Raw genomic sequence first — 24,567 nt, 5'->3', positions numbered from 1 at the left:
CGTTTCCCCTGCTGTACGCCTGGGTCACGCAGCCGCCCTGATGAAAGGAAATGCACTCTATCCGCTCTCGCGTGTCAGTGTGAAAACGTACTCTATCCCTGAAAATTCCAGGATATGTAACCAGGAAAATCTCTTTCTGGGTGCTATGCCACGCTATTTAGCTTTAGCCATGGTACACCACGATGCTTTTGTAGGAAGACGGGACCTGTCACCGTTTAATTTCAAACATAATGATGTGGAATATCTGGCTTTGTGTCAGGACGGCAGACAGGTACCTGCTAAAGCCTTTCAGCCCCGTTTCAATACCGGAAATTCAGTCAGAGAATTTTACAATATGTTTACTGCCACAGGACGACATCTTAAGGATTTACCTCTTAGCATCAACCGCAGCGATTTTAACCAAGGTTATTCTCTGTTTGTCTTCAATCTTGGGGCGACCGAAGACAGCGACGCCTTATCTCCCATTTCCAACGGAAATTTGCGTTTGGAAATGAGATTTAGGGTACCGCTGCCTTACACTACAACACTTATAGTATACGCATGCTACGATTCCATTCTGTAGATCAACGCTAAAAGACAGGTGCTGGTGGATTATTATTAAAAAGATGGATAATCATCAACTAGAACGACTGTTGCATCATCTTATGGGTCATTTATTTCACGGAGTGTGGGCTTCTGATCAACTACCCTCGCTGAGTCATACCTACCGTCTACCTGCTTACTTTATCGTCAACACTCACCCATCCCACATGCCCGGGGAACATTGGCTTGGATTGACGTTGGAAGAGGACGGCGGAGCGACCTTTTTCGACTCGTACGGATTCCCGCCTGATTTTGCTCATTACCCCTCGAGCATTCTACAGTTTCTGGAAAACCGTTCAAAGAATATACAGTACCACGACCGTCAACTTCAGCACCCGCTGTCTACCGTATGTGGCCAGCATTGTGTTTTTTATCTCTGCCATCGGGCATGCGGCTTATCGTATAAAGAAATGTTGACTCTGTATTACGATGATGTCAATAAAAATGACCGTATGGTATCTAATTTTGTGAATAAATATCAAAGGTGCGTCAGTCGTAACCGTTCAGAATCTTTTCACCATAGTGTGTGCTCTTTAGACATGTTTAGAGATTGTTACCGCTTGTAAGAAAGACTCTGTAACCATAAACTTGTGATTAATAAAACATTTTATTGAAAATGACATGAGTGTATGGTCTCGTTAATCCAAAGTTGACCATCGCGGGGATAATAGGAATGTTTTTCTTCTTTTTTCCCGCGGTGATTTTTCTTCAGAAGTTGTCCATCGCGGTGATAATATGTACGTTTTTTTTCTTTTTTCCCGCGGTGATTTTTCTTCAAAAGCATCACCGTCCATTTTGAGCTGACTGTACTGAGCGCGTGCTTGGGGATTTTTAAACATGGCCACAGGGATATTTAACCCATCCAACGTATTTAAGAAACTAACCCAACCTTTTGGGATTGATTGGGTTCTTCTTTTATTGGTCAGTGAGAGGTTTTTTATTAAGTCAAGCATATGAGATCCTTTAACTACATCTCCCTTATATATAAATTCACCTCTCGATGTCCAACCCTCGTCACTTGCGGCTAATTTCTGCAAAATGTAGAGGGCATTTTTACGGTCACGTGGGGGTAGGTTTTTTATCACCTCGTCTGCAGCGTCATCCAATGTGGTATGGGGACTAGCAGCTGCTACTGCATCTACTGCATCTGCAGCTGCTGATGGTGCTGATGCTGAGTGTTCAGTTTCTGATGCACCCTGTTGCAGGCTGAGTGTAACGTTGTGAACATCATTCTTACTTTGTTTAAGCAAAGTGAGATATCGTAGCAGTAAAGCTTCGTACCTTTTAGCTTTTTCATATGAATTTAATCCTGGATCATTTAGTACCGCGCTCATTTTCTCATTCAAAACATCTTCAGCCGTCTGTCTGATGGACGGCTCTGGTCTAGTTATTTTGCTCAGCTGTTGAGGTGAAATCAAATACATTTTCTTGGCAGCCCTCAGAGACATCTTTTATTTTTTTGGAAGCAGACCTCCTAACAAATTTCCCAATATTGGAATGGCGGCCGACAGTAATGGTAGGATAAAGCCCCCCGTCTGTTTTTTCAGAGCCTGATGTTTACGCTTTAAACTGTTTTTTTTATCGGCCAGCAGTCTGATAATCTTCTTTTGACGTTTCAGTTGTTTGTATTGAGAAGACGATACAGGCAGATTCCCTTTTAACAGATTTAGAGCCACCTCACACAAGGCTTGGAGAAAATCGGGTGAACAGTGTTTCAAAATGTCTTTACGTTTTGAAGGCGTGGCGTGGTACAGTGCTTTCAGCAACAGAGCATTCCTTTTTATACGCTCTGACATAATGACGTCCTACTTTGTTTTTGATATGTAAATCGTCGTTTGCTGGTGGGGAAGTAACCCTGTACGCACCCTGTAACGTTCTGGGCATGAAGGCGTGAGATCCAGGATTATATAACCGTGTGGTTCTCTCGTAGCATCTTCAAAACTTTCCAGGAAAAACTGTTTTTGTGAGGGAAACATCTGATGCGCTAGTATCCTAATCTGAAGCTGATCTCTGGGATTTTTAAATAGCACCAGATAATTACTGTTTAAACTTATGGTACGACTGTATCTGCCTTTATGGAATACATTTTGGGTTAACATAAAAACACTCATATTTCGATGATGTCTGTATTGTGTGAAGATTTTCACCACCTCAGGATGATCAGATGCCTGAAATATGACGTCGTCTAGTATGACCAGATGTGATTGTTCAGGAGGAAACATACTTGCATCTTCAAAAGAATCAGGTAGACCTTGGACAAACTTGATTTTTTTATTCATTTTCTTCATTTCGTCATACATGGGTTGATAACTTGTATAAATCCAAACAATATTTTGAGGTACAATATCCATCACACGTTCACATTTTTCCAGTACAGATTTCAGAAAATACGTCTTGCCACATCCACTGGGGCCAACTATCAGACACGAAAATGGACCCTTTAACCTCGGATCAAAATCAACCTCTTCCATCATGCGTCGTTAGTAACCAAAAGGTAGAGTTGTACCGTCAGGACATAACCTCCTCTTGTCATAAATGACTCTAAATTTTTTCCGGAATGACGCGTTTTTCAACAGAAACCCTTTTTTATCTCGTTTAATATTCTGTTGAGGTGTCTCAAGGGACATTTCTTTAGAACCCCTGAGGTAACCCTCCACCAGCTCTGACACGCTATCAAAGTTGATCTGTTCGCAGCACTCGCGAGTTTGCGTTATGCCTTTCACCTTCATAACCACTTTTTTCTGATTTTTGGTCTGGTAGGCATAGCTCTTTGGTCCCGCTGCTACAAATTCCTGAATTGTGTCCCCGTCCAACTCATCGGTAAGACCCCCGAGAAGATTACCCAGCTCCAGAGGTGCCTCACCCTCTTTTGTCACATATATCAGACTGTCTGTATCTGTATACAGAACGTTCTGCTGCAACTTTTCTAAATAACTGTACAGTTTTAGACGCCCATAAGCTGTAGTAAATGCCGCAATGAAAACGTTATTGGTTCGCCCGGGAGGTACGACGGTACGTTCATTGTGAGTCCACTGAATCAGTGCAATGTCATCCTCGCTGTTGTTTGTCGGTAAGAAAGACACGTGTCTTAGATTTTTGTCTAGGCGATTTGACGAAAATCTTTTAGTTCTTTGTACTCATTGCTTAAGGAATTTTTTAACTCAGCAAACAATTTGTATATTTCACTTAAGTCAGCCATGCTGCTTGCGCCCCCGGCAATTTGTTTGTTTGCCATTTTCTTCTTTGGCTAATACTTATTAGTCTCCTTATGCGTTATAACTCATTCATAACTAGTTTTTGTTGCCTGGCATATTTTCCTCTTTAGATGTAGGATAAACAAAGTACAAAATTACTTTTGGGGGTAGGAATAAGCGAGCTCAATCAAGCTGTTGCCATATCACCGGAATCGGAAGCACCACCTCCAAAATAATCAATTCTTGTTTTTCCAGTATGTACATACATTACTAAAATCTATCTATTGACGCAAACAGATGATTTTCATTCCTTCTTGTTTACCTAAAAAACGAGTATGTTATAAAATAAAATGAATTAAGGTGAAATATTTTTTCTTTAAAGAAAAAATTGATTTGTGTGAAATCAGTCAAATTATCCCAACTGTAAATATTAAAAGTTTCTAGTTTCTGTATTGGTGTTTGGTGCTAGTGTTTTTACTTTCAGTATGTTCTGAGTGCCGGTGTGTGTTGTCTAAATGAAGATTGTTCATAGTGTTTGGCTGCACTGGTGTTTAAATCCATTCATATATTTTCTTGTTCTTGTTTAATAAGCGGTACTTTGCATTTGTAATTGGATAGATATACCCTACAATTTTCCTTATGAAAGTGAGAGAAGAATTGCTACATTTACAGCTTAACAAGGTTAACACAGGGCTAACAAATAAAACCAAAGTGTGTATATAGTGAGATGAAAGGCTACAGTGGGACATGTGGCTTTTACCCCTCAATGCTTTTTAGCTTGAGTGGTTCTGGTTGTGTTTGGAAATTATTTTCCTACGGACATTTAATCTAATGACAAATGATAACTACTAAGCGAGAACGTATGTGGACATAAATGTATAGCTGTTGACATGCCACTGATGTCTCTGTGTGTGTGTGTGTGTGTGTGTGTGTGTGTGTGTGTGTGTGTGTGTGTGTGTGTGTGTGTGTGTATGTTCAACAGAGCAGAGGTTAGCCTAGAGGCCCCTTGCTATGGCTCGCGTTTTCATGCAGCATATATGATATGATACTATTTCTAAAAGATAATAAGATAAAGCTGGTTAAAACGTAGTTGTTACGCATTAATGTCAAGTTGTACATAGCATAAAGGTGTTTAGGTAAAGACTGAGCTGACTACTCAATATAGGAGAGAGATAATCATTGCAGTAATTTGTATTATACATCCTTGCAACTGACTAATGTTGCATAATTAACTGTTAATTTGTTTCTTGTATTAAGTACTTAAGACTAAAAAATGAGACTAGGAAACAGAAAAACAGAAAATAAAACACCATACATGTATGTAGAGCAGAGGTTGACCTTTGAACTTAGTTGCAGCAACTGTTACCTATAGGCGTCATCCTCTGGCTCGCATGACAGCTGCTCGTTTCATACAGCAGAACTGATGCTTATGAATCTGGGCCTGTTAAGAATGCAAACCACCGTCTACACTTGTGTAAAATAAACAGTGAAAGCTAGACAACCCGTCCGCTGGCTCTATATCACTCTGGCAGCATGTGACAGAAGGGAAAGTTGCCTGTTGCATTGGGCATTCCATCAACAACTGGTTGGTAATTTTATCGAATGTCAGTCAACTTAAGCTACCCAGGTCTGAATTATATAGCACTAAAACTAGAATCAGCAGTTTGTCTCCTAACTATTTGAACATTTCGCATAAAGTAGTAGTATGGGGCTTTTATTTAAAGTTACATTAATGTCAAGTTGTACAAAGCATAAAGGTGTTTAGGTAAAGACTGACCTGACTACTCGATATAAGGGAGAGATAATCATTGCAGTAATTTGTATTATACCTCCTTGCAACTAACTGATGTTGTTAATTTGTTTCTTGTATTAAGTACTTAAGACTAAAAAATGGGCCAAGGAAACAGAAAAACAGAAAATAAAACTGTGTGTGTGTGTGTGTGTGTGTGTGTGTGTGTGTGTGTGTGTGTGTGTGTGTGTGTGTGTGTGTGTAAGCGCTGCAGAGCTGAGGTCGACCTTTGACCTTAGCTGACTACTGCATGCTAGAGGCCCTTGCTCTGTCAAAGGGAGAACTAGTCTACTCCAAGAGAGATCTTCCAACATTGATAGATGTTGTAGATATGAAAAAGACAGAACATTGTATAACAATATTAGAAATACAAAGTCGAACAATATCACATTTGGATATACGAATTCGTAAATAAAATAGCAGTTTGCTTAGAGGGCCAAGCTTCCTATATCTTTTTCTTTTTTAACTATCTCTTATAGTTTTCTTAAATCCTCTCTTTTCTAGTAAATAACAGGAACCTTGTTTGAGTCAGAGTTTTGATGTAATCATAGTTGCCGTTCCAACACCCTTCAGGGTCTTTTCAGTGATACTTTTACAGGATAAAAAACTGTGGTCTTAAATTCTTAGTTTCTGCTCTTAAGAGATATATCATTTGTCGGTCATTCAAATGCATACATACATAGTTGTCAGTTGCATATTGTGTTGTATAATTAATTATTATAAATAATTGAGCTCAGGTTGAAATGCAGATAACATGAGACCAGAGTAAAATGCAAGGTAGTACTACTTACTTTTAACGTTGGTGTTTTACAAAGAAACAAATTTGGGTCGGGGTGCAAAGTTGAATCTCATCTTACTTTTTTTTTTCTTTTCTTTTTTAACACTGATCACATAAGGTTTAAAATGTTTGTAATGTTTTTAATATAATTAGCTAAACTACTTGCTGCTATGTTATCTTTTTTAAATTGGCATCTTTCACCACATTAAACACAAACAATCTTTTAAACGTATGTGGTTATGCTAGTTACATTAAAATGATACAAAATAAGTTTTGTATTCACAAGTTAAAATTCATGTTGAACATACCATATCTTGTCTGTGAGACTTACATTTTGGCAACGTGTTAATTCTGAATTGGGAAATTACGACGCAATGTCGCTAAAACATAAATGCATCTGATGAAGTCATATAACTTCAAGGTACTACTTACTTTTAACGTTGGCGTTTTACAAAGAAATAAATTGGGTTCAGGGTGCAAAGTTGAATCTTATCTTACATTTTTACAGCTATTATAAGCATTGTGTACATCAAGGAGAATAAAATATAATTTTAACAGCTGTATTAATACAAAAATGTCAAAAGCACATATTTTTTAACGTTTGTATATTTAATACAAGCTTAACTATTTGCTACTACGTTATCTTTTTTAAATTGACATCTTTCACCACATCAAACACAACCAATCTTTTAAGGCAATGTCAATGTTTGTCATTGTGAATTGTCAATCACTACAAATCTGTTTTGCTAGTTACATTAAAATGATACAAAATAAGTTTTGTATTCACAAGTTAAAATTCATATGCATGTGCGGGCGAACATTAGTGGTTCACATGCACAAGCGGCAACATGACAACATGTACTGTGTCTGTGTGTGTGTGTGTGTGTGTGTCTGTGTGTGTGTGTGTGTGTGTGTGTGTGTGTGTGTGTGTGTGTGTGTGTGTGTGTGTGTGAGAGAGAGAGAGAGGGAGGGGTGAACAGAGAGAGAGGAAGTGAGGGGCGAGTGTGTGTGTGTGTGTGTGTGTGTGTGTGTGTCTGTGTCTGTGTCTGTATAATGGTACACAAGCACAAGAAAGTTATAGGAGTGTGTGTATCTTTCCCATTAATTTCCTACATTTTGACCGTAAAAAAAAAAAAAAAAAAAAAGTGTGACTAAGTTGAATAAATCACTCAAAATTCAAAGAAAGTAGTCACAATGAATGTTAAGTATGTTATGTGTTCAAATGCCATGTGTGATTTTGTGTGATCTGATGAAAAATACCACATTTATGGTACAGGGAATGTTGATGTGAAATGTTTTTTTTTTGACTTCTCACTGGTTAGCTCATTTGAACTGAAAACGTAATTTCCGGTAGAGTGTTCGGGCATGGGAAAAATAGGTGTGGAGGGAAAAGGGGAGTGAACACAGATCCCCGGGCCAGAACGATGCAGGCACAGCCAGATGAGTACGGAGCAGCGGAGGACGCAGGAGGGCAGAGGACAGTGTGTGTGTGTGTGTGTGTGTGTGTGTGTGTGTGTGTGTGTGTGTGTGTGTGTGTGTGTGTGTGTGTGTGTGTGTGTGTGTGTGTGTTACTGTATGCTCATCAGAGCAGAGGTTGACCCCTGACCCAGTAGACACAGAAACAGTTGCCCCTGAAATAAGACGCCTTCCTCCGGCTCGCGGGAGACAGCTGCTTTTGGTGAGCACTCAGTTTATACAGAAAGAGCTGCAGAAACAAGTCCTTAATAATTTCTCCTTTGCAATATTGTAATATTGTAATGTACTTGGAGCAGCAGAGGACACTGGGAACCAAAAATACGAACCAGAGCGATGCATGCACAGAACCGTCAACATTTTCTACAAAATGTAAAACCTAATTTGACCCATGTTATTAGTTATTAAGCTGTTCCATTTCATATAATGATAACACGCTTTGTCGGACCAAGTATGACAATGTAACCGTTGGACAATATTTTTGTGGGATGTCAGCTTAAATAGTTTAATAGCTTTAATATTTTTTGTTTGCGTTCATTCCTATATTATTAAAAGACATTGAATGCATTAACAATCGGATTTAACAATCTTAAACATAAACTAATAGTATAACAAATACTGATAAAGATATTTAACTCATTCAAAACCATCATCTACGTATTTCCTGTCACCCTCTTCTCTCACTGGCTCATTTTAAAAAAATGCAATTTCCCGTATCACGCCCATTGGCTCATTTAAAAACACGCAATTTCCTGTCTCGATGCATTAATATGCAGTTTCCGGACTCCTCCCAGGAAACATCCGGTCTGAGGCACGCCCTCTTTCTAGAAGGTTCCGGAAGGATTGCGTCAGAAACACCTGTCAAACATCAATCAAAATTTTGACAGGTCGTGACCTCTTGACCTGGCTGTCATCAATCAAACTCGCATATTTAAGTGAAAGAAACCTCCCACTTATACTCTCTGTTATTTTAGACTGAACCTAGCTGTCAGCGGTTAGCCGAATTAGCTGATCGTGCAGTGTCGTAAATCCTCGTACAACCGCGCATGCGCGAACATTTTGCGCATGTGCAGAACGAATTGTGCAGGCAGAACGGATCGTGTATCGACAGGGTAACTTACGAGATACACTCTTGGATCCATTAGCGCCTGCACTAAGCTAACCAGCTGATAATGCTAACTCTCCCAATGTTGGACCCAGGTGAAAAAGCTTCTGGGGGTGTTTGGCTCGAGGTCGTGGTGCAAAGGACCCTCGGGTGAAATTACTCCCAACCATCACTTTAACATCTGATTTATTTTAATTTAGTAGGTTTATCTCAGTTTAAACTATTTATTTGTTATTTCTGTAGAGCTTCAATCAAACATGTCTACTATTCTTCTTCTCTCTCTCTCTCTCTCTCTCTCGTTCTCTGTCTCTCTCTCTCTCTCTCTCTCTCTCTCTCGTTCTCTGTCTCTCTCTCTCTCTCTCTCTCTCTCTCTCTCTCTCTCTCGTTCTCTGTCTCTCTCTCTCTCTCTCTCTCTCTCTCTCTCTCTCGTTCTCTGTCTCTCTCTCTCTCTCTCTCTCTCTCTGAGTGCTGAGTGAGTCTATGGAGTGTGTGAGTTTCTATCTTTGTTTTTCTGTGTATTTGGGGTTGTGTATGTGATTATTTTGTTGTGTAGTTGTTAGTTATTAGTTGGTGGAGGGTTTTGTTGGGATAGTTTGGTTGTCAGCCGGGCATTATGCCCGTGTTTGGCGGCCATGCGGTGCTGGAGAAGCTGACACGCCGACATGCGGTGAGGATTTCCCCTCATGTGGGCTGTTCAGTGGAGGAGGCCAGCTATGCTGTCGGGGAGGTTGTGGGCTTTGACAGTGTGAAGTCTGCCTCCCGTATGAACAAGGCAGTGGTGATTTTCCTGGATGATGTGGCGAAGGTTGAGACTGTGGTGGAGAAAGGAATTGTAATCCGGGATACTTTCACCCCGGTTCTCCCGCTGGTGAGCCCAGCTAAAAGAATAACGATTTCAAACGCACCTCCGTTCATTAAAAATGAGGATTTGGCCAAAGAGCTGTCCCGGTACGGCCAGCTGATGTCTCCCATTAAAATGGTTCTGCTCGGATGTAAATCACCCAAACTCAAACACGTAGTGTGTCACAGACGACAAGCCTTCATGATTTTAAAAGACAACGCGGCTGATCTAAATTTAACGTTCAGTTTTAAAGTTGAAGGCTTCAGTTATGTTGTTTTTGTGACTTCTGATACTATGAAGTGTTTTGGATGCGGGGAGGAGGGTCATTTGGTCCGTTCCTGTCCGAGCGTTTCGGCCGAGACGGCTCCCGGTCCTGCTGAACCGGCTCCCAGTCCGGCTGGGCTGGGCGGTTCAGCCTACCGGGCCGCGGAGCCTCTGGGGGGCTCAGAGCCTCTGGGGGTCTCAGAGCCTCCGGGGGGCTCAGACTCAGATGTTGCGCCACCTGCGGCTGACTCAGATTCGGCAGGTGCGCAACAGTGTGCAGAAACTGCACAGGTAACAGAGAAAGACACGCAGGAAAAGGAGAAAAATGTTGTACAACATGAGTGTGGAAATACAACTGTTAATGAAGGAAACACCCAGTCTAATGAGAAAGCAGAAAATAACAAACAGACAGGGAAAGAGAAAGCCAGTGCAAATAAAACAAGCTGCAGTCAGAATGTTATTAATGTGGCTGATGATGCTCTGGCTGAAAATCTGTCAGAAGAGATGGATGTTACTATAAGATCCAGTAAAAGAAAAAGCAGTAACAAAGAGCAGAATGATGCTAAAGCTAAAAAGCTGCTGGAGGATCTGTGTGATGATGATGATGATGATGATGATGATGATGATGATGATGATGATGATGATGATGAGGAGGAGGAGGAGGATTGTGAGTGGACAGCATCCCAGGCAGAGAAGTTAACTCTTTATCCTCTGGATAAGATCAAGAAGTTCCTGCAGGACACTAAAGGGATCAGGGCGGTTAAGACGGAGCAGTTCTTCCTGATCTGAGAGGGTTGATCAGGTCTGTGGCCTGGCTGAGGAAAGAGACAGAAGGGTTCACTATCCAAGAGGTTTACCGCCTCAACAAACTGGTGACTAAAGCCAGAGCTCAACTCATTGAAGATGATGACTAGTTTTAATATGTTTCTCCACATACTTGTTGTGTGTGTTTTTTGGCTCTTTTCTTTTTAATGGCGGATTTAAACATTGGATCCTTAAACATAAATGGAGCAAGAAGTGATGTAAAAAGAGCTTCTCTGTTTAAACTGATGGAGTTCAAACATCTAGATGTTATCTTTGTGCAGGAGACTCCCAGTGATGTGGAGAATGAGAGTGAGTGGAGGAAGCAGTGGCCTGGGGGGGTTATTCTCAGCCATAAGGCCTCCAACAGTGGGGGGGTCGGGGTGCTCTTCTCTAAGGGCTTTCGTCCCAGCTCCTTTAGTGTGGAGGACATCATGTGTGGCCACATTATAAAAATTAAGGTTCAGTATGAAAATGTAAAACTTATTTTTATAAATGTGTATGCTCCAGTTTTGGCCATTGAACGAATGACATTTTTAAACCTTTTGTGTGATGTCATTCAGGATTGTACTGATGATTTTTAGTTTTTGGGAGGTGACTTTAACTGCACAGAGAATCCCTCTTTAGACCGTAATCACCTGGAGCCTCATCCTGCTTCCTCGGCCAGACTCAGGCGTCTGATGGAGAGCTGTGAGCTGGAGGATGTGTGGAGAGGTTTTCACATGAACGCCAGGCGGTACACCTGGAGTCATTCCAGAGACAACATGTTGTCTTTGGCCAGGCTGGACCGCTTCTATTGTTTTAAACACCATTTTGGTGTTTTTAAACAGTGTGTAATAACTCCTGTTGGTTTTACGGACCATTGTCTTGTCCAGTGTTCTGTCTATATTCAAAATGTAAAATTGCACAGCGCATATTGGCACTTTAATACTGGACTTATAAATAATAACTCTTTTAAAGAGGGGTTTGAGTGTGTGTGGGGTCTACACCAGAGCCAGAAGCCCAGATTCCCATCATGCAGCAGTGGTGGGATATTGGAAAGGTTCAGGTGAAACTTTTTTGTCAGCAATATACTCGCAATGTCACCAAGCACATTACCAGGTCTCTTCAAGACCTGGATACTGAAATAGTGGAATTACAGGATGTGGTGGATTCCACAGGAAATCAAGGGCATGTTGAAGCTCTTAAAGTCTAAAAGGCTGCTGTAGCCAACCTGTTGGGCATCACAGCACAGGGGGCTCTGGTCCGCCGCCGCTTCATCAACGCTTCCCAGATGGATGCCCCCTCGCAGTTTTTCTTTGGTCTAGAGCGAAAGAATGGTCAAAGAAAGATCATCCATTCCCTACGCTCTGAAGATGGAGGTACGATCACGGGAACCCCTGAGATCAGGAGATATGCCACCTCGTTCTACAAAGACCTGTTCAGAGAGGAGTATGTGGAAGACGTTGAGTCAGCTGCTTCTTTCTATGACGGCCTTCCTCAGGTGGGCGCTGCCAACAACACGGTGCTGGAAGATCTACTGTCCCTGAATGAACTGTATGTTGCTCTGATGAGTCTGGGGAACGGTAAGGCACCGGGCATCGACGGGCTGCCTGTAGATTTCTACAAGACCTTCTGGCCCGTGATTGGAGAAGATCTGCTGGAGGTGTTCCAGGACAGCTTGAGCAGAGGACGTCTGCCGCTGAGCTGCAGAAGGGCGGTCATCACCCTGCTCCCGAAGAAAGGAGATTTACAGGAAATAAAGAACTGGAGACCTGTTTCTCTGCTGTGTGGGGACTACAAGATCCTGTCCAAAGCTCTCGCTTCTCGGCTTCGGGAGGTGATGAGTGAAGATTCTCTGTTCCTGATGGATGTGAGGAAGCTGAGTGTCCAGACTTTGCCTCCTTTCTATCGAGGCGTGTTCACCGTGTGGAAGCTGTTGGTTAAGGAGAGACGGCTGCAAGGTGACTCCCTACACTGGCTGCTGCAGGAACCGGTGGTGTACGGGGATCGGTTGGATTACCCCTGCTGGGCTGGTTCAGCCATCACGCTGGGGACGGTGGTGGACATCACAGGACCAAAACTAGACAATGCTGCTGCTTTGGCAGCTGTTCTGGGGGTGAGATCAGTCAGGATCATCACCAAACTGTTGGACCACTGGAAGAACAAACTGTCTGGACATGAATCCATCATGTTGGAGCAATATACTGGTGGTCTGACCACATCTCAGCCTGATGATTCCTTCCCTGGTTTATGTGTCCGTCCATGTCTGGATCACTATGTGGTCGTTTTTTAGATGTAAAGCACTGCACTTTAGACATGAAAGAGGTGAAAGGGAAGGGTTTTTATAAAATGATGGTGCTGTGTTTAAATAAGAGTAAGCTCCATGAACGGGTGGACACACCGTGGAGAGGACATCTGGGTTTGGAGGCTGATGTCCAACCTGCGTGGAGGAGTTTATATAAACCAGCGTTAACTAAAAGAGTAGCTGACCTCCAGTGGAGAGTGTTACACGGGATAGTGTCAGTCAATAAGTTAGTGTCTGTCATTAGTCCTGGTGTTAGGGACAAATGTCCTGACTGTGATGAGACAGAAACTGTGTCTCATTGTTACTCTGAGTGTGTGCGTCTGCCTCCGTTGTTCTTGTTGTTGGAGAAAGTGTTCAGTAAGGTAGGGGAGGTCTTCTCCAAACACATGTTCATCCTGGGGTTCAGGTAGAGTAAAGCTGCAAAATATAAATGTCAGCTGTTAAACTTCATCCTGGACCAATCAAAGATGGCCGTGTATGTGAGCAGGAAGAGGAAGGAGGATGACTCTGTTGATATTGATGTAACTCTACTGTTCACTGGGATGGTGAAAGCCAGAATCAGGATTGATTTTAATTCTTCTAAAGAGATGAAGGATGTGATCTGGGCCCATGGTGATGTGTTGAGCTCTGTTGAAGGAGACCAGCTCCTTTTCTCTCAGGAGGTGATGTCATGTAGTTGATGGTTATGTCTGGATGGATTTATTGGTCTGTTGAAAAGAGATTATTTAGAAATAACAGGAGGGAACATTGATTAAATAAAGTTCCTTAAAATTCAAATCTCTGTGTCTGTGTCTCTCTCTCTCTCTCTGCCTCTCTCTCTCTCTCTCTGTCTCTCTCTCTCTCTCTCTCTCTCTCTCTCTCTCTCTCTCTCTCTCTCTCTCTCTGTCTCTCTCTCTCTCTCTCTCTCTCTCTCTCTCTCTCTCTCTCTCTCTCTCTCTCTCTCTGTCTCTCTCTCTCTCTCTCTCTCTCTCTCTCTCTCTGTCTCTCTCTCTCTCTCTCTCTCTCTCTCTCTTATGATTGGACTCTTTAAAGGAAATTAAACTGATTACATATTGTAATTGGTTGACAGCCCAAATATGAATATAAATGAGTAATTCCAGCCCTACATGTGATGAGGATGAAGCTGTGTGTGTGAGAGTGATGTAATGCCCCCCCCCCCCCCCCTCCTCCTTTCAGGGTGGAGCCTGCTGGAGTCAGATATTTGACACCAGGTCTGAGGAAGTGTAAGTCTGTTTTAAATTTCATTCATCAAACTGTGACATCACTCATTCAACCCTCTGATGTCATCATCTACGTGCTGATTGGTTAATAACTGCAGCTGTGTTGTGTCTCCTTCTCTCCGTCAGATTCCTGTGAACTCACACTGGACACAAACACAGTGAACAGAAAACTCAAACTGTCTGACAACAACAGGAAGGTGACATTAGTGGACGAGGATCAGTCATATCCTGATCATCCAGAGAGGTTTGACTACTGGACTCAGCTGCTGTGTAGAGATGGTCTGACTGGTCGCTGTTACTGGGAGGTCGAGATGAGAGGAAGGGTTTCAATATCAGTGAGTTACAGAGGAATCAGGAGGAGAGGAGACATTAGAGACTGTGTGTTTGGAGGTAATGATCAGTCCTGGAGTCTGATCTGCTCTGATGATGGTTACTCTGTCTGTCACAATAACATCAGAACATCCATCTCCTCCTCTGTCTCTAACAGAGTAGCAGTGTATGTGGACTGTCCTGCTGGCTCTCTGTCCTTCTACTCAGTCTCCTCTGACTCACTGATCCTCCTCCACACCTTCAACACCACATTCACTCAGACTCTCTATCCTGGGTTCAGGTTCAGGTCTCCTGGTTCCTCAGTGTCTCTGAGTCCTGTGTAGGACGGAGAGTCTCCTCCTGTTTCTCACTGCTGATCAGTTGAGTCTGTACAGGATCACACTTACAGAAATATGTCAGCTTATTGTTATGAACTAATGAATGAACTTTGTATAAAATAATTCAGAATGATTGAACAGATTCCTCGTGAACATTGTAAACTTCTTCCACTTCCAGTCCTTTAAAGATGGAAGCTGTGATCATGAAATTGTAGAAATGCGTTTTGTTGCTCTTTTTAAAGTGCCCATATTATGAAAAAATCACTTTTTCTGGGATTTGGGGTGTTATGTTGTGTCTCTGGTGCTTCCACACACATACAAACTTTGATAAAAATCCATCCATGCTGTTTAGAGTGAGATACGGTTTCTGAATGTGTCCTGCCTTCAGTCTCTGGGTGAGCTGGTCAACATCTGCACGGCTTGTGACGTCACAAGCCGAAACAGCAGGCTAACCGCAACATTAGCTCGTAGCGTTAGCATGCTAACGCCAATGCTAACACTAGCATGCTACCTCGTTCTCAGTAGCAAAGCACTGCTACAACACACACAAGTTCACCATAATCTACAAAAGAACTACTTCCATGTGCGCCCTCATTTAGAAGTCTCCCAGCTAATCCTGCCTTGTAACTGACCCAAGTTGTAGAAACAGCCTTTCTTTTACTGTCTATGGAGCTAGCTAGCTGACATGAGCTACATCTGAGCTACTGGGCATGTGCAAGTGCAATCAAAGATAGTACAGAAGAAGAAGAAGAAAAGAGGTCTCACTCTGTAGCTAAAACAGAGACCAGCTGAAAAGAGGATCTGCAGCAGTGAGAGAGAGCGGTGCAGTACAACAACAATATGGTGTTTTTAGAAAATTAAACCACGTAAACCTATTCTGGTACAACCTTAAAATACAATTATGAACCTGAAAATGAGCATAATATGGCTGCTTTAACGTTTTTGTGTCTAAGCATCATGGGAGTTGTAGTTGATCCTGAGCTGGTTGTGTTGGATGATAAAATAACTCAAACTCCTGTCTGATCGTTCCTCTGAGTCTCAGTACACACACACACACACACACACACACACACACACACACACACACACACACACACACAAACATAGACACAGACACACACACACACACACACACACACACAAACATAGACACAGACACACACACACAGGCACACACACACACACACACACACACACACACACACACAGACACATACACACACACACACACACACACACACACAGACACACACACACATAGACACACACACACACACACAGACACACACAAACACACATAGACACACACACACACACACAGACACACACACACATAGACACACACACACACACAGGCACACACACACACACACACACACACACACAAACACACACACATAGACACACACACACACACACACACACATAGACACACACACACACACACATAGACACACACACACACACACAGGCACACACATAGACACACAAACACACACACATAGACACACACACACACACACACACACACACACACATAGACACACACACACACACACACACCCTCCACCTTGCCCCCCCTCTCTCCTCCTCAATAGCATTTAAAGCTACAGACACAGAAACAGCTCCAAATTTTCTCTGTCTCAAGATGCCAGACTGATCTGCGAGTGGAAAACTGGAGCTCGTGAGATCAGGACGGTCTCACGAGGCTACTGTGACAGAGTGACCTTAGTATTTCCATAAGCACCCATTCTTATAAAGACGTTACCAAATTATCTTGATATGAGGATCTTATGTCTGTTTTTCTTTTCTCTGTCGTTTTATCTGAGCAACAACAACACAAATCTTTACCATTAGATGTCTAAATATGAGTTAGGTTCACAGGTTCACCACACGGTCATATGATAATTATAATTATAAAATGATCTGCGTCCTCCACATGAATATTAGGTCTCGTCTGGGACAGAGGATATATATTTAACTGATCAGCCACTTAACTTCATATTGAGCAAAACACAACTGTAGATCTTCAATATTAACCCTAATATCAGTTTACACACATAATGTGGTAACATTAGTTGTAGCGGGTGCATTTCTATCCAACAAGCTATTAAATAAGCTAGGTAACGTTACATTATATTACACTAACATAGCGAACGTTTTGTCATGACTAATTCATTAATTACTCAGCATCATTTCTATTTGAGAAAAGAACAACTTCATCCGATGTTTAATGTGAATAAAACAGCCTTGAACGGCCTACTTACTACATTCCTGTCACTACCGATGTGACTGTGAGTCGAGTGCAGATCCTGACGTACAGCAGGCAGTGGACCAAACCACTGTGAGGCAAGGGAGGGGGGACTCAAAATGTTTCTAAACTTAAAAAGCATTTTTTGGGGTTTGTATTGTTTTACTACCTACACAGATATTTTAAGTATACATCATTATGTTATTTACAGTACACCGCATTGTTTTAATGATGATTTCTACATGACAACCCTTATAGGGGGATTTACCCCCCTGGGATTTACGCCCTTGGAGCATTGTAAACTACTTCCACTTCCAGTCCTTTAAAGATGGAAGCTGTGATCATGAAATTGTAGAAATGCCGTTGACTTGTGTCATGTTTAGTTTTGAGTTCTGTCTCTTTTCACAATAAAAGCATAAAGTTACTGTGAGAGTGTTTGTGGTCTTTCTGTTTAACTTTTACACATGATAAGATGTCTGGGTGTCCCAGAGGTCTTCCAGGTGGAGCTGCAGCGTGAGAAACCCTCCAATCAGAGCAGTCCAGTATGTTAGTCTTTCACTTTTTCATTTTCATATTGTGTTGCGTTCAGGGAGCAGAGAGTCTGTCTGTTTTCTCTCCACGTTAGTTATCTGCTCAGCCAGCTGCTGTAACTTCACTCTGTGCTATTAGTACTTTTACTGCAGTAACATGTCATCAATGGGACAGAAAAGCTGTCTCATTGAGTCTGTTGGAGGTTTGATTCCCTCCCACATTAATATGTTTGTGTTGAAGACTTCACTGTTGGTATCAGTGAGGAAAGAAGACAGGGGGGGGATGGATTTCATATTTTAGGAAACATGTTCAGCTTGTGTAATGAGTAGTCAGTGTCTACAGTCATTAAATCTTTCAGTCAGTAACGGAGCATCAACAGCAGTCCAAATGTAAGCTAGCTAGCTTAGCTCTGTTAAACAACACATGTATTTTTTTATTTTTACTTTATTTCAAAAAAGTATTTTACAGAAGTTCAGTCATTGCAATACGTAGACAAATAAAATACAAAAATATATACAAATAATATAATATAAAAGTAAAAATGAAAATAATAGTCTAAATAGAAGGAAATAAAGATACAAAGGGGACAGACTTTCAAAAATCGTTAATAATGTAGACAGCAGGAGCAGTTAAACAAAGAGATTAGAGTAGACATCAGATATTAATATAGCTTTCTTATTGGATACCAACTTAAGAGACTCACAGGCAATTTCCACTGGATGCAGAACGTCTGCAGAACGTCTCTGAAACGACGACGGAGTCCTTTGGTTTCCATTAAAGTCAATGTGTGTATTTCCACACTGAGACTGCAGAACGTCTGCGTCCCGACTCCGTCCCAGCTCCGTCAGTCTGCAGCCCTCCGCAGCAGATACGCAGAGCTTCTATTTTTGACGGACGACGGAGAGCTCCGCAGCAATTCAGCACAATTCAGATTGTGCGGGACAGGAAGTCGAGCAGAGAAACAAAATAAAAAATCCAGTTACTTTTCAAAATAAAATACACCGTGCTCACGGCAGGTCATATCTCCCTGCACTACACCTTGAAAACACAGCTCAGAGTAGTTTCCCCTCTACTCCTCTGGATGGAAACTAACTGTTGTTGGTTTTGTGGTTCTGTTTATAGAAACTACATCCTGTTATATCGCGCAAACATACGTGAATTCGCGAGATCTCGTGGTCGGCTGGCCGCAGCCGCTACGCAACTAATCCGGACCCGGTGGGTATTGACGGACGGCGGAGTTCCACATCCTGTGGAAATGCGGGGTCAAGGTACATGTCAGATTCAACCTGGAATAGTCTGAAGCTCGGTGTTGATCTGGAAAATTTCGCCTTACGAATATGGAACTTACCTAATAAAATAAAGAGATTTACAATATTACATAACTTTCTATCTTTACATTCAAAATAAGTAATAATATGTTTCCCTTCAAGTGCGATTGTATGTTGTGTTTTTGTTGTAGATACCATATAATCTTCAAAGCTTTTCCAAAATGCAATACAAAATGAACAACCATAAAAAGATGGGTTAACGACTCTCGTTCTGTTTTATAAAAACTACAATAATCATCAACAGGCATGAATTTAGATACAAATAGGTTTGTAGGGTATATATTATGTAATATTTTCAAATGTAATTCCCTAACTTTGTTTGTGATACAACATCTAAAGGGAACAAGCCATGCCCTAAGCCAGTTAACATCAGTGAAATGAGAATTACAGAAGAATTTATTATAGTTATTTTCTTTAAATTTAGAAAGCATTTTCTAATGTGCTTATTAGTACAAGTGCTGCTCATAATATCCATACCGTTTATATAAAGAGGAAAATTAAAACCAGTAACTTCATTTTGTTTTAGTTAACTTTTCATTAATTCTAATATGCCATTAGGTATAGATTTGAAAACTGAATTATATTCTTTGAACGTTATTGGGAATGCCTTCTCTCTGAGAAAATATTCATAATTAAGTAATTGACCATTACAATCAAAAAGATCTTTTATGAAGATAATATCTCTATCGATCCATTTTTGCAAATAGAGTGACTTGTTCCCCCTAGTGATGCATTCATTATTCCATAAGATAGACTTGTGTGGAGAAAAGTTGTGAGAAGGACACAGCTTCCAGGCCAAAAGAGCTTGTTGATAAAATCGGGATAGTTTTAACGGCAATCTTGTAATATTGTAGTTACATTTCAATACAAATTTAAGACCTCCTACACTATTAAAGATGATATTGGGGATAAAGTACTATAAAGACTGGTGCTCTCAAACTTTCCTTCAACCATTTCAGCTTAAAGGTGTAATTCAAGTCCAAAAAGTCCAGAAGTTCAAATCCACCTTCATCCTTACAACCAGAGAGCACCGCTTTTTGTAAATGGTGGTGTCTGTTTTTCCATACAAAATTCGTAAATATGGAATTCATGTCTTTACATGTTGAATCATGGACATTGAGAGAGAGGGCAGGGTAGACACATCTTGAAATCCCTTCTGCTTTAGTCCAAAGAATCCTACCTAGAATAGAAATGTCTCTTTGAAGCCGTAAATTCAGCATGGTTTTAGTCTTCTTCAATTTAGACGATAAATGAAGTTGTTGACGTTCCTTGTGGTCCTTGCAGATATGAATACCTAAATATTATACACATTTCTTAACAGGTATATTAAACATATTTTCCTCTTCAGTCTGATACAAACATAAAATTTCACATTTAGATTTGTTAAGTGTTAAACCAGAAGCAGCTGAAAATTGGTCAATTAGGGATATAGCATATTCAATCTGATGTTTGTCACTCAAAAAGAGAGCCGTATCATCCGCTAGTTGAGTAACTCTAATTTCCTTACCAAAAATAGACAAACCTTTAATAATAGGATTATGTTGAATATGTAATGACAGTAATTCAACCACCAGCAGGAACAAGAACGGTGAAATAGGGCAGCCCTGGCGAACTGATCTCAGTACAGGAAATCTTTTTGTGGAGTTTGGATATAATATCACAGAACTATCAATATATTTATAAAACATCTCAACTGTAGATATAACATTTTGTCCGAAATCAAAAATTTGAAGTGCTTTGAGTAAAAAATAGTGTTGTACCGTATCAAATGCTTTATAAAAATGAAGGAATACTATCAGTGCGTCAGTATTGATGTTATCAGAATAGTCCAGCAGGTCGAGAACAAGTCTTATATTAGAGCTAATGTGACGGTTAGACAGAAAACCTGTTTGTGTTTCACTTATTATCTCATGAAGACCTCTTTTTAATCGTTTAGCAAAAATTTATGATACAATTTTGTAGTTGATATTTAAGAGCGTAATAGGTCTCCAATTTTCTATCAATAAGTGATCTTTATCAGGTTTAGGGAGAAGACATATTAAACCTTGCTTCATACTTGTGGACATTTCCTTTTTTAAAGTGCATTCTTTGAATAAATCAAATAGAGGATTTTCAATAGTTTCCCAAAAATGCAAATAAAATTCGACTGAAAGCCCATCATTACCCGGAGATTTCCCTTTTTTCATTGAGCTAACAGCCTCTGAGATTTCCACTTTAGTAATGGGACGTTCGCAGTCCATTTTAAATTGTTCAGATATAGTTGGTGTAAATGCTTTAACGGACTCGATAAATCTATCACATTCATCAAACTGAATATTTGACATATATATATATATATATATATATATATATATATATATATATATATATATATATATTGTTATAAAATGTACCAACATATCTTGAAATATCTAAAGAATTAGAGGTGATGTTATCATTAATTTTAAGAGTAGTTAAATTATTTCTCTTACGATTTCGCTTCTCTAAAGCAAAGAAGTAACTTGAATTTCTTTCCCCTTGTTCCAACCATTTTGCTCGAGACCTTACAAATGCCCCTTTAGCCATTTCAATATACATATTATCTATTTCCTCTTTTAATCTTTTCAACGTTATTTCTTCTTCCTCTGAAAGATTATCCTTACTCATTAAAACATTCAATTTATCCATAATATTTATTTCTTTAGCTAAGTTATTTTTTTTAATTACTTTACTTCGTTTAATTGCTATTTCTCTAATTTTAAACTTGAAATATTCCCATTTTTGTATGTGATTCCCTTCGTTATTACCAAATATGCTTTTGGCTGTTTTTTTGACTGAATCACAAAACTCATCATCTTTTAATAAATTATTATTTAGTTTCCAATAACCACGTATATTACCATTTTGTTGCTTTGTTCCTGCTAAGTGGATTGAAATTAATTTATGATCAGAAAGTGGGGCATAGCTATGTAATGATTCTGACACAAATTGCAGACAAGAGGGAGATATAAGCCATAGATCAATTCTAGACTGTAAGGACCTGCTGACGTTGCTCCATGTAAATTCCTTAATGTCAGGGTTTAAAAAAGCCAAATATCTATAACTGCCAGATGTTCACAAATATATGCAGTACTTTTGAATCTTGAAAGTGGAATTAATCTTACAGGTACTCTATCTACAAGATCATCTGGAGCATCGTTATAATCGCCTCCAATAATCAAGTGTGCATCCTTATATTTGTTTTTAAAGGCTTCACGTTTCATACAGAGTTGTAAAAACATATTTTTTGCTAGAGCTGTATTGTTATAGTTATATAAATTGCAAACTATAAAGAAGGAATTGTCTAATTTGAAAACCAAGATTATCCATCTGCCCTCATTGGAGATCATTGATTCAACTATATCTCCTTTAAAATTGTTAAGGAGAATGGCGCCACCTGCTGATTGTTGAGAGGCATGACAAAAATAACATTTATCGCCCCATTGAGCACTCCAAAATTTCACATCACTGTCCACGGAATCAGTCTCTTGTAAAAATATCAAATCAGCATTATTTAGTCTACTGAACAAAAAAATGTATTTCCTTTTGGTGCTGTCACGTATACCCCTGACATTAAAAGATATTATTTTTAAGGAACTAAAAGGGAAGTCTGTCATAATGAAGGAAAACAGAGAAAAATCTGAACTGGATGTCTGTTAAGGTTATAGGAACTAGTTAAGGAAAAGATACTCTGAGATAGGGAATATCAGAGATTAACTCACCGTCAAGTGGGAAGCTCTGAACATGAGTACCTCAATTAACTCCTAAAAAAAATCTTATTTTAACTAGTGGAGTGAACATATTGCCCTTTGAATTGTATACAGGGAGAACAAAGTTACCCCTTAAGATTGGGTGGCATATTTAACTTAAACATTTTACCTCACATTAAGGGAAGTATAGCAAGTTAAGCAGTGTGAACATTTGACCTCATATTAATGGAAATATAACAAGTTACGCAGTGTGTCTCACACCGTTAATGATGGCAGCAGGACCCTGCCATTTAGTTTTCTTTCCGTCAGCGCGCGCTTGCTTCACAAGAGGCCAAAGTTTATTTCTGCACTGTCTCTCCTGTTGGGTTAAATCCTCAGTCATCCCAAGATTCTTTCTCTTCATGACGTCGGCGTTGAGGGAAGCTGTGCACGGTGTCCACCATGAATCCAAGCTTGCTCTTTTCCTCTGGGATGATTTCAGCGATAATCTCCAGCACCTCCTTCCTCACATCCTCGTTGCTGCTTTCTGGGAGATTCAGAAGACGGAGATCCCATCTCCTACTGTACCGCTCCGACTCTTCTTGTTTCTCCTCAAGGTTGTCATCTGGTCACTCATCTTCTTCACTGTGTCATCAGTTCCTTTCTACTGGATTTCCAGCCCATTCACATTTTCCTGCACTCCAGCAATCTCAGCTGTATTTTTCATTATCATTTCTTCAAACTTCAAAAAACGGTCATTCAAGCCATTAATGGCTTTTAGGATGTCAGCATTTGATAACGTTTCCTCTTTTTTGGTGCAGACCTTCTTGGGATTTGGGCTTTTCGTGGGAGTATCAGGAAGAGGTGTACATAAACCAGAGAACGAATTATCAACATCTATATCCATTATCAGGCCTCCCTTTCTCACGTTCTTGGCATCTCTCTTTGACATCTTAGCACACGTGTCCTGGCTGTTAGCAACACTTTAGCTAACAGCTGACAGTTTGTAAGCTAGTTGCTACTTCACAAAGTTTGACCAGTAAACGTCCTTTTATTCAGACGAATGAACTTACTAGATGCAAGAGCAGCGTTCCACTCCTTCGTTTATCGATGATTTATTTTCAATAAGTCAATTTAAACCGTTGGTACTCAGTCAGAGTCTCGGAGCTCAGAATAAGACGTCTGCATAGGTCGCCATCTTGGACCAACCGCCAACAACACACGTAACGTTATCTCACCTGCCGGGTTTGATCCAGTGAAGAGTTTTCATCATCCCCGGTACACACACACACACACACACACACACACACACACACACACACACACACACACACACACAGACACATATACACACACACACACACACACACACACAGGTACGATACACACACACACACACACACACACACACACACACACACATATACACACACACACACACACACATATACACACACACACACACACACACACACACAGGTACGATACACACACACACACATATATACACACACAGACACACACACACACACACACACACACACACACACACACATATACACACACACACACACACACACAAACACACATACACACAGACACACACACACACACACACACACACACAGGTACGATATACACACACAGACACACACACACACACACACACATATACACACACACACACACATATACACACACACACACACACATATATACAAACACACACACAGACACACACACACACACACATATATATATATATATAT

The 24,567-nt window shown here is 40.5% G+C and overlaps 2 protein-coding genes and 1 long non-coding RNA gene across 3 annotated transcripts in view; 2 read left to right on the top strand and 1 right to left on the bottom strand.

The window, feature by feature from the left end:
• LOC116038066 (NACHT, LRR and PYD domains-containing protein 3-like) overlaps nucleotides 1-24,567 on the top strand; it is a 1,733,742-nt gene that overhangs the window by 654,635 nt on the left and 1,054,540 nt on the right. The gene's annotated exons all lie outside the window — the stretch shown is intronic.
• LOC116034665 (NACHT, LRR and PYD domains-containing protein 12-like) overlaps nucleotides 1-24,567 on the top strand; it is a 575,637-nt gene that overhangs the window by 26,794 nt on the left and 524,276 nt on the right. The window lies entirely within an intron of this gene.
• On the bottom strand, nucleotides 14,970-17,686 carry LOC116066831. The gene is made up of 3 exons (XR_004109056.2): nucleotides 17,545-17,686; nucleotides 16,545-16,551; nucleotides 14,970-15,146 (listed from the first exon to the last, which is right to left on the bottom strand). It is a non-coding gene; the product is annotated as an uncharacterized LOC116066831 (long non-coding RNA).

Source organism: Sander lucioperca, chromosome 5, assembly GCF_008315115.2.
Source record: "Sander lucioperca isolate FBNREF2018 chromosome 5, SLUC_FBN_1.2, whole genome shotgun sequence".
Lineage (NCBI taxonomy): Eukaryota > Metazoa > Chordata > Actinopteri > Perciformes > Percidae > Sander > Sander lucioperca.
Note: the sequence above shows the minus strand (reverse complement) of the source record. Positions and strands in the feature narration are given on the sequence as shown.